General features: G+C 30.6%; 1 protein-coding gene across 1 annotated transcript in view; it reads left to right on the plus strand.

Moving 5' to 3' along the window:
- Positions 1 to 9634: 9634 nt before the first annotated feature.
- The window catches only part of LOC108686376, a 117081-nt gene continuing 116467 nt past the window's right edge, over positions 9635 to 10248 (plus strand). Inside the window, exon 1 of the mRNA XM_018191676.1 lies at positions 9635 to 9670. The gene's annotated coding sequence lies outside the window, so the exon portion shown is untranslated. The remainder of the gene's footprint in view (positions 9671 to 10248) is intronic.

Consider the following 10248-nt stretch of genomic DNA (forward strand, 5'->3'; position numbering starts at 1 on the left):
ACAAAAGGGAGCTATAAATGAAATCTATTATATCTAAAATCTCTCTTAGGAAGAGAAATGGAGAAAGAGAAAGAGAGAAAATTTTAGTCCTTGTGGCCGAAATGTAGTACCTGTATATACTACTAATAGACAACATCGTATTTCTAACTGAAATGGGAATTACGTAAATTTCTACTCTCTCATTAGTGAAGCACGATGAGATCATTACAATGTATGTATTTTACATCATATAGAATTTTAGTATTACGCTTAACTTTCTAGGTATGCGATTTCCACATGTTTCACAATTTTCATGAAGTTACTTTTCTCTCGTTGTTTATTACTGCGAGGATTCTGTACTTATGCTACAATACTCATTTATTAATCATTCTTCTTTTATTTAACCCGCAATTAATCAGATAGAACACTTTAAGTTTTTAATGAAAATTTAAAAAATATACAACTGATGCGGTACCGACGTAACATACAGATATAAAGTATTTACGTAATATATAAAATATTTATATAATTAATGTAATTCTAATTGCGATCAATAATTTGAAAATATTTATAACAAATTTTGAAGTTTGAACCTGCCAAGTGTTCCGATAAAATATGTATCCAAAAATAAGAAATTTCTAAATTATTTCTCATTTCTTTCTCTTTTTTAAATTATTTTATAATTCGAATTAATAAAATTAATAAAAATTAATAAAAATATACTCAAATATAAATATTATATTTATTACAGTATATTAAAAAATATTTTATCAAATATTGAGACAGTATTTTTTCTTAAAAATCTAAAATATTTTATGCGTATTACTTTATATTGTTATATAATTATATAACTAATAATTAAAATTAAATATAATTTATAACAATATAAACTTTATATTGTTATAAATAATAAAAAGTATATCTATTTGGTACAACAATTGCTTCATAAAATATTCAATAATCGAAAGAAAAAATTTTACTAATTGATCAATCAATAGTCAAAATCGTAAGTATATAATATTATCCACGTTAATTATTATCAATTAACTTACAATTATTGTTTAACGTCTCTCCAAAGCCATCTTCCATCTTCTTCTTCTCATCGCTGCCGCATTTGCTCTATGGGATATATTGCACGTGAAAACACAATTGATTTGCGATCGAACGTAACTTTTCACGACACTTCCAACATTAAACGTGCGCGATGCATCGTACTTCGTTGTATTGCGACGGAAGAATATTACAACTAGAGTATTATTACGCAAGATTTTCAATCCTCGGCTTTCATCTCGTGACGTAATGAACGACGAATTTGGACGATGTGGTGTGAAGAGAGTTAAAAATCGCGCGGCTAACTTCATGCGTTGCACGCCGCGACATTAGGTCTGTTCTTTATTCCTGCATTTTATTCCTGAACTGATTGCATGTGGTGCAGGAATGAAGAACAGATCTAGTACTACATCTGCTGTTCCTTTTATCTTTATCATTTATTAGACATAAAATAAGATTAAACTGCATCGATATTCATAATCGATTCTAATTAAGATTTAGATCCCGGATATTTGATTAGATGCTGTTCATGTGAATAAATCAAACTATAGTATGAGAAAGCTTAATTAATGATAAAAGTGAGAGTTTTAAATAATACATTAATAAATCAATATGTATTTTCAAATAAATTCATTTCAAATACGACTGCGCGTCGATAACTTTCAACGCTATCTGAAACACTAATAATTTCCTCTAAATTAAATTAATAAAATATAAAGAATTTATTGATAAAAATAATTCGATTCTTATATTTGAAACTATCTTAAATACAATCTTAAGATATCATAAACCAATCAGAGAGTATTAGGGCGGAATTCATAGTCCGTTCTGTTTTAAATGTCATAAGATACTAATGCGGCTCTCTGATTGGTTCGTGACATCTTAAGACTGTACTTAAGACGATCTTAAGTATAATATGCGACTAGGAATACAGATCATAGTCTCTTATAAGACATTATTTAAGACGGTCTAAATATAAGAACGGATTACGAATATTGTTCTCGGGTAAAGTTTCTTTAAAAGAATCGCATAATTTTAATTGCATTTTCAAGTATACCTTCCGAATATTAAATCGCGTTAAATACATAAATGGAAAATAGCTTTTACGTTTCATGACGATTACTATTTCGCTATTTTGTAATATTTGTAACACAAATAGAGAGATGAACGATTTAAAGAATAAATATCCGCGAACTCAAATAGAATACAAGTCATCGTGACAATATGATGTTAAAATGGCTGCAAATTGATTACTAAAAATTATTTTTCCATCAGTTACTATTCATTTTAACATCACTTTGTCGATTTTTTTTGCTTTTTTGCTTGAATGATACGATATTTGAAGATAATTTTTAGTCACTATTCACATTGTAAATTTTTCGATTGGGAATTCTATGAGAAACGCGCGTTTCAGCGGGTCACTAATGTGCAAACATTGCGAACGTCAAATTTTAACGTGATTGACGAATATCATGCGATCAACTTCATACTCCACACTATAACGGATTTACACCCGCAACTAACAAATATCTATATGATCGCGTTTCAGCGCGGCGATTGCTATCTCCACTTACAAATGAGTAAAATTGCGAGTAAAATTGAAAACGAAATAAAAAATACCCGCGGAACGTTATATCTAGAATTGCAGCGTCGTTTTGCGGCATCCGCGTCGCTTTGCGGTACAACTGCCGCGCGATGCATCTCGATTCAGTAAATTTCATAAAATGCGCCTCTCTCGACAAAATCATTGATGTACACATGTGGAATTTATATCATGTCGTTAACGAACATTAAACGTGGAAATAATTAAAATCACATTTACTCAATCAAGAGCATCGCGATATTCAAATCCATTTTATGTCCGTAATATGTAACGTCACGTAATAAATGAGCAGAAACTCGAAACGATGTTGATAACACTACGCGATAACCTATGATACAAGTCGAATTAATCATTAATTAAAGCTAATGGCCAAAAACGGTAAGACGTAAGCAATAAATGAATAGATCAAATATAGTAAAAAATTAACGTAAGATAATAACGACAGCAAAAATATTGCTTTATTTACTTTATAAGTTTACGTTTTATTGCTTAAGTTTTTTTGATGGCTTATAAAGCGCAATAAAATCGATTAAAAAATTCTCGAAATTCATTATTATCTATAATAATATATTGCAAATTCAAATAAAAGATTTTTTTCAATATCAATATATTATACCTTCTGTTTTATTAATGTAGGCGTCGCCTCAATGCGATCTATGAGAATCAATCAATCGGATCGATAATTATTAATTATTCATAGAGAATGCTCTCGCCGTGACGGTGATTTGTCACGATTGTGTATCAAGAGATACACATATATAATGACAGATAATAATGCATTGAACGGCACGTGTCGTCGCGCCAGTTGGTTCAAGCTTGACTCTCAACGGATAAATGACGCTGCAAATGATCTTTGTAAACACAACACCGCATACTAGCGAAATTACGAATATCAGTTAATACGCTATGGTTCGTTACACGAATTCGCTCAATCTGGTTTATATCATGTCGTTTTTATTCTGAAAATAATAGGCACGAGAAATTCGAAGCGCGATACGAGATTAACAATTAATATACTTTTTCATTAAAATAAGTATTATTTTTTTTTGTAAATCCAGTAAATTTCTCTCTTTTTAATGATATAATTCAAATCAACCCTTTATAAAATTTTCAATTTAAAAGAAAATTAAACAATTCGTACGGAGTTAAAATATATTATGAAAATACAAATTATAATATTCACATTAAGATTTAAGTGACAAACAATCCATTAAACTTTCAAAATATTCTCATTCTACGGAATTAAGTGAACTAATAAATGAACTAAATAACTATACGAAGAAAAAACGTGCTTTGATTATGTTCGGTTAATTGAAACTGTCTAATCTGAAATGCAAGGAATAAAATATTCGATATATAGAGAGAGCAAAAAGTATTCGTACAAGGAAATTTTTTATAAAAAAAGTCTTATTTGTAAAAAATAAACATTAATTAGCAATTTTATACTATAAATATGTTCTGTTGTAACATAAGTAAACGAGCTTTGCATATATTCTTGATTTTAAAAACTAAATTTCTCGACTGTTCTCGAGTATTCTACGAATATTTTTTGAGCATTCAAACAATAGAATTTTTCATTTTCCCATTTTTCAGATGATATATTTTCTATAATTAATACATATCTTTTTAACATATATAATTTTAAGAAACACAATCTATTTTCAGTCTATTCTTTCTGAATAAATTGTTAATTATCCAGCAAGAAATAATCGTCAATCAAACGTTGAATTGGTATTGAAATTATCGTATCGACATCGACATCAATTCGATGATTTATTTCTCACTGTGGATAATATTACTTTTTAAAACTAAAGTTTTTTTTTAAAAGATATTTTCTCTGTACTGAATATTTTTTGCACTCACTGTATTTTGTTTTATAATTTTCCAGTTAATATACGTTTTAGAATTTTAAAGTCAACGGATTGCATGCGGCTTTCGAATTTGTTTAGGGATTACATCGCGCGACACGGCGTAAAGGGCCATCTATATAAGTCGCAAACGCAGAACGTAATTTGCAGACGCATTTACGACAACCAATTAAAAACTGTTATTAGTACTATTGGCATTTCTGAGTGGCTGTCGCAAATGCGTCTGTGAACTACATTTTGCGTTTGCGATTTATGTAGACGGCCCTTAATGAGTGACCATAAGTATCGCGCTGCGTTTTACTTATGCCATGGTGTAAAAAAAAAGTGAATCATTCCCACGGATGCGCAGTGGGTTGAAAGTAATGGGAAGATTTGTCAACCAATTCAATTTTTGAGTTCATTTGCAGAAATTCACATGATTTGTTCTGCAAATAAATACAATTTTGATTGGTGGAACTCCGCCATTATGCGCAATGATTCACCTTATATAATTCATGTTTGTATCAACGTCACAGAGTACAGTATTATCATTCGTGTGCCGACACTCGACAGCGGTGTATCGCTTGCGTCATATTATTTCTTGAAACGCGATCACAGTAGATATGATGAAACGCGATTATTTTGTATCAATTTAATAAAGGCTGTACGATGTTTTCTGTACAATAGTACTTGGATATTTTGATAATTAGGAATAATTAGGAAAAGTAGAGAGAAAAGCGAGAATTGTGCGATAATTCCTCATATTCCTCGATTTTCTCTCTACTTTGAATTCGCTCATTTATTACTTCCTTAATACGAATATCATTATAGATATTTTTAAATCTATAATATATAAAAAAAAATCTATAATATACGTAATGTATATACCATGGACTTTTTGTATAGGACAATCCTTATAGAAATTTAATACTATTGGCTAATTAAATTTCACACCTTAAATTAGTCTCATTAAGCGGTGTCTGCAGATAAGATTTTAAGGAATAAAATTCGAGCTTTTAACTCTAACCTGTAAAATATTCACCAATATGTATTCTCCCCATATTCGATTATAATTAGTCAATTTCTTATGACTTGGAATTTAAAGTTTAAATTTTACACTTTAAAATTTCATTGTAGACACTGCTTTACAGATGCTGATTAAATTAACTAGAAATCTACGCGAATTTTAGTAAAGAAAAGCATCGTAATGAGAAACAATTTGTAATTCTATCGTTTTCTTTTCCATCGTTAATCGCACAAGAATCTATATATAAATCTTATAATCTTATAAGTAATCATCATATCATTATAAAAGTGTATGGGAATATATGTAGCGATTAGCAAACTCGATATTTTAGTTGCTAAGCCTGCTACAGAATGCTTGGCTCAGCGTAAAATACTACGTCATTAATGTGTTTACAAAATTTCGGTTGGCGCTCGGCCTTCAGTTGTGTTTACGTCCTTTGTTGTATCTGCGCGCCGGTTGAGATTCGAGATTTATGCCTAAATTCTAAGGAGAATCATAAGGCTCATAACATATTCCTGTAAGACTTGTAAGAATTTTTAAGTGCTTATACTTTTATACAATATTTTTATAGACAGCTTTTTATTAGTTATAAAATTTACAAGAAATCATAGATATTTACGAATAATCGTACGTCTTACGATGTATACGCATAAAATTAGAATATTAGTCATAAATTCTTACAAGTTTTATGAGAACACGTTGTGAGTTTTACGATTCCGTTTAGAATTGATCTATTAAACTAATTAAACACTTTCCGTAACAATTTCGACCAATCGGGTTGCTCGATTGTTACGATTACTGACGATTGAATCGAGCAACGCGATTGATCAAAAACCTATGCTACGTTTACGATTGTTACAGAAAGTGTGATTAGCTTTAGCTGGACTGAATTGTCGTTTCGTTATTGTTTTTTGAAACGTGATCTTAGCAGAATTGAGGGAATAGAAGGTGCGAACATTTTCTATGAACAATTAATAATAGTGGGGTCGATCGTTTGTAACTTTCTCTTGTACCTCACAACTCGTAGGTGTATCGGAGAGATGCAATGATTTGCCAAGGAAAATATTTTATGCGGTTAATGCCACGTAAAATAGAAATCGACGAGGGTTATAAATTGTCGTTTTATTTAGTTTTCGAGTGATAACTTTCTCCAGCGATGCTTAAATTCGAATCTCTCGTGTGTTACGATTGCCATCTTCAAATTAATAATCCACTGGAAATTAAAGTTTGTAGAGTTGAAAAATGTATCTGCAAATTTACATTTGAATATTATTAAAATATCAAGATCTGCTTCGATTAAAAATAAGATTTTTTAAATCTATTTTTCTCATCTAATTTTTACTTATAATTAAAATTTATCTATATAATTTATATTGTTATCGAAATTATAACTTCCTTTTTATTGCTTTCTCTAAAAAAAAAAAAGAAAAAAAAACAGCCGGAATTCTAAAAATTCTAATTCGTCTAAAAAGAGACTCCGATCAAAAATTGGAAAGATGGCAATCATGATTTTACTTCCTGTCGAATTCAAATCGTAATTAACATCTATCATTTTCGCATCGAGAGGAATAATACGAATTATCTATATAGAATCAATTCGATGGAAAGTAATATATCTGCAGATATTTCAACATCCTATGAGACTGATTACATATTCAGCACATATTAAGGCTAATCAATAATTATGTGCTCTTTGCTTCCTGTTTCTTGTTTTCCCTTTTTTACCTTTTTCTCTCTCCATTTTATCAACATGCTTCGTGTTTCTTATTTCTTTCGAAGTTTGTCAACTTTTATCTTGGGTGATAGGAAACGAAGAAGAGAGGCAAAAAAGCAAAAGAAGAAAATGATAAAAACAGAAACAGGAAAGAACACATTCCTACGTAGCTTTATACTTGTTCAAATTGCTCGCAACATTAAGGAAAACGGTTTCTAATTTCGCCTATTATATTGTCGATTTTTATTACCACTAATGGCTACAAGTAACTTTAATGAGAACATTCAGGCAATAATAGTCCCTCTTATAAATAATATAGATTGTGACAATTTTTATGGCAAATGAAGGGAAATTTGTGCCAGCTATTTCTTTTCTTAAGGCAGCACGTCTTGCATAATGTATAATGTATAAGAAAATGATCAATTAAGAAAATGATCTTTCTTTCCTTTTTATAAGATAAAACTCTGATCAATTTTCTCATTAGTTTTATGTGCGTTATATAAGAATCTGTACTTCTACCCTTTCTTGTGGAAAAATATAGTGGATTAATGAAAAAAATTTTTGAAACGAATAAAATATTTGCTTCGAATAGTTTTTCAATTATTTTTAATAAATTTTTCGCAAGTCTATATAGTAATAATAGTATAATAATAGTATTTTTCCATAAGGGCTTACTCTCTAAAACTTTTAAAGTGAATCTTATTTTTTAAAAATGAATTAAATCTCAAGGCTCCACTAATGTAAAATAATTTTTAATCTTAATTTAACTTATTATTTATTTTTTTCTAATTCTAAGAATTTGAAAAAGAGTAAATTGAACCGAGATTAAAATTAATCTTACATTGATCAAACCGGACCTTAAAGATTGAAAATTGAACCACTCTTTTTTAAGACCGGCTCAATTTTCATTCTTTAGAGAGACATTTCACTCCAGAAGGATTTAGAGAGTATGATAAAGAGCTATCTGGATTATAGATTAGTTTTTATGCTCATTACGCCGAATTTCGAGAGCATATTTTTAACTAGATTAACCGCTGCTTGACTTACGTCGTATCGCGCCGGTAACGTCACCGTGCCTATATTCACGGCATTCGTGTTTTTCGGTCATTTGCGCGAAGTCGCGGGGATGAGACGGATCGATTCTGAGACGAGTGGCGTCGCGCCCCTTAAATCTGTAAGTATAGTCGTGATCAATCGCTCCTCTAATACTTATCGATCACGCAACATAAAGTTAGCAACTTTGTACATCAGCAACTCGCAGAAACGCGCGTTTCATGATATTTATGTGATCGAGATTTATCACGGTCGACAACACCAACGATCGTCATCTCGCCATTTATTCGCGAATATCACGTTCCGCGAACATATAACTTCCAAATCGGGTTCCTTCGTTTGTGCATAATATGATAGTAATCGCCGCGAAAGCGTTCTACTTATTTGCATTTATATACATATATGCGGTATATATCAATATAAAGTTTCGACAAGTGCACGCGAAAGTGCGATTAAGAGCGGAGTAGGTGTAGCTTCGCTGCGACAGGCGACGCGTACCGTGAAGTTGACCGCGCGTAATAACTCCCTACTGTTCGAGATTCGTTATGGACGCTTTCCAGCAAGAAACAGAAATAACGCAGTTTAACGCGGTGAAACATTTCATCTCTATTTAATATTGGCTAATAATAAGAATGCGATGATTCAATGTGTTACACTGCGTCTTTTGCTGGAAAATATCCTGTTGCTCGAGACGTCGCAGGTGCTGAAAGAGTTGTTTGCGCCACGATCATACTTTTGTTGTAATATTCTTTTGTCGTAATGTAATGAAGTGCGCATCGCATGCGATTAATGTCGGGAGTGCTAGTGTCGTGCAAAGTGTCGCGCGATCGTTGCATTCTAATAATTAGTGTGCCGTGTTTTCGCGAGTATGTCTGATCGCACAACGACGGAATCTGAGAGGAGGAGGAGGAGGAGACCTAGGAAACATCCGACAACGGCGGAGTAACTGGGAGGTAACTAATTCATTATTAATTATTTGTAGAATTAATCACTCGATTATCTCTCGGAACTCATTTTATGTGTTTGTGTTATTGTGATTGATTTAACGCATTTTATTTTATCGCTTAAAATATCGATACTTTTTAAAAATGTTTATGTAATATCTAATTAATTCTTAATCTTGATAATTAATTAAATTATTTATATTAAAATTGAATCTTTTAAAATTAAATTTAAATTTAAATTTTTATCAAGTTTAAAATATTTTTTTTCCGGAAGTATTGCATAATTTTTTTAATGAAAGATTTCCTTGACAAAGAAATTCGGTAATAATTTCGCACAATTTTTTTTTTAAATACTAATTATTTTTCATATACTGACTATATATTATATTTATATTTTACAGAGATGTCTTCTGTTATATACTACAATTCCGCTGCTGCGCATCATATCTTGAGGTAATGACTCTATGAATAAATATAATATATATGATATGTTTGTACAAAATAAAAGACACACAGAAAGAATCAGATTATGAAAAAACATTATAGAGAATAGTTCATGGATGCGAAAGATACCGAGTGCAAAGTTTAGTTATCTTTTTTACTGTCAAGGTTACTGTCGAGTATATACTCTGCAACATATTGTATGCGTCATTGTAATGTCGTCAACTTGCTTGCACGTATATCCTCGAGGTGTTCTCGAGAAAGGATTTATATCTCTGAACACGTCGTCACTTTATAAAGCCGGCGTCATATCGTGGCAAGTTTCTCCGCGATTAAGTCCTCCGTTACATTAAAAACTTCTGGCTAAAGTACCTTCGAATTTATTTTCCCCTTTTTTCATATAGTAATATACATACATGAATAATTTTACGAACGCGATGAAAGAAAATACTTTTTTATAATTGGTTTTAAATTTTATTATCAAGACTAATATAATATGAACGTAATTATAATATTAAGAGACAAATATACATCTAAATAGAATACAAAATAAAATTAAAAAATATAATATAATATAAAAAAAAATAAAA

Source organism: Atta colombica, unplaced genomic scaffold (assembly GCF_001594045.1).
Source record: "Atta colombica isolate Treedump-2 unplaced genomic scaffold, Acol1.0 scaffold100, whole genome shotgun sequence".
Classification (NCBI taxonomy): domain Eukaryota; kingdom Metazoa; phylum Arthropoda; class Insecta; order Hymenoptera; family Formicidae; genus Atta; species Atta colombica.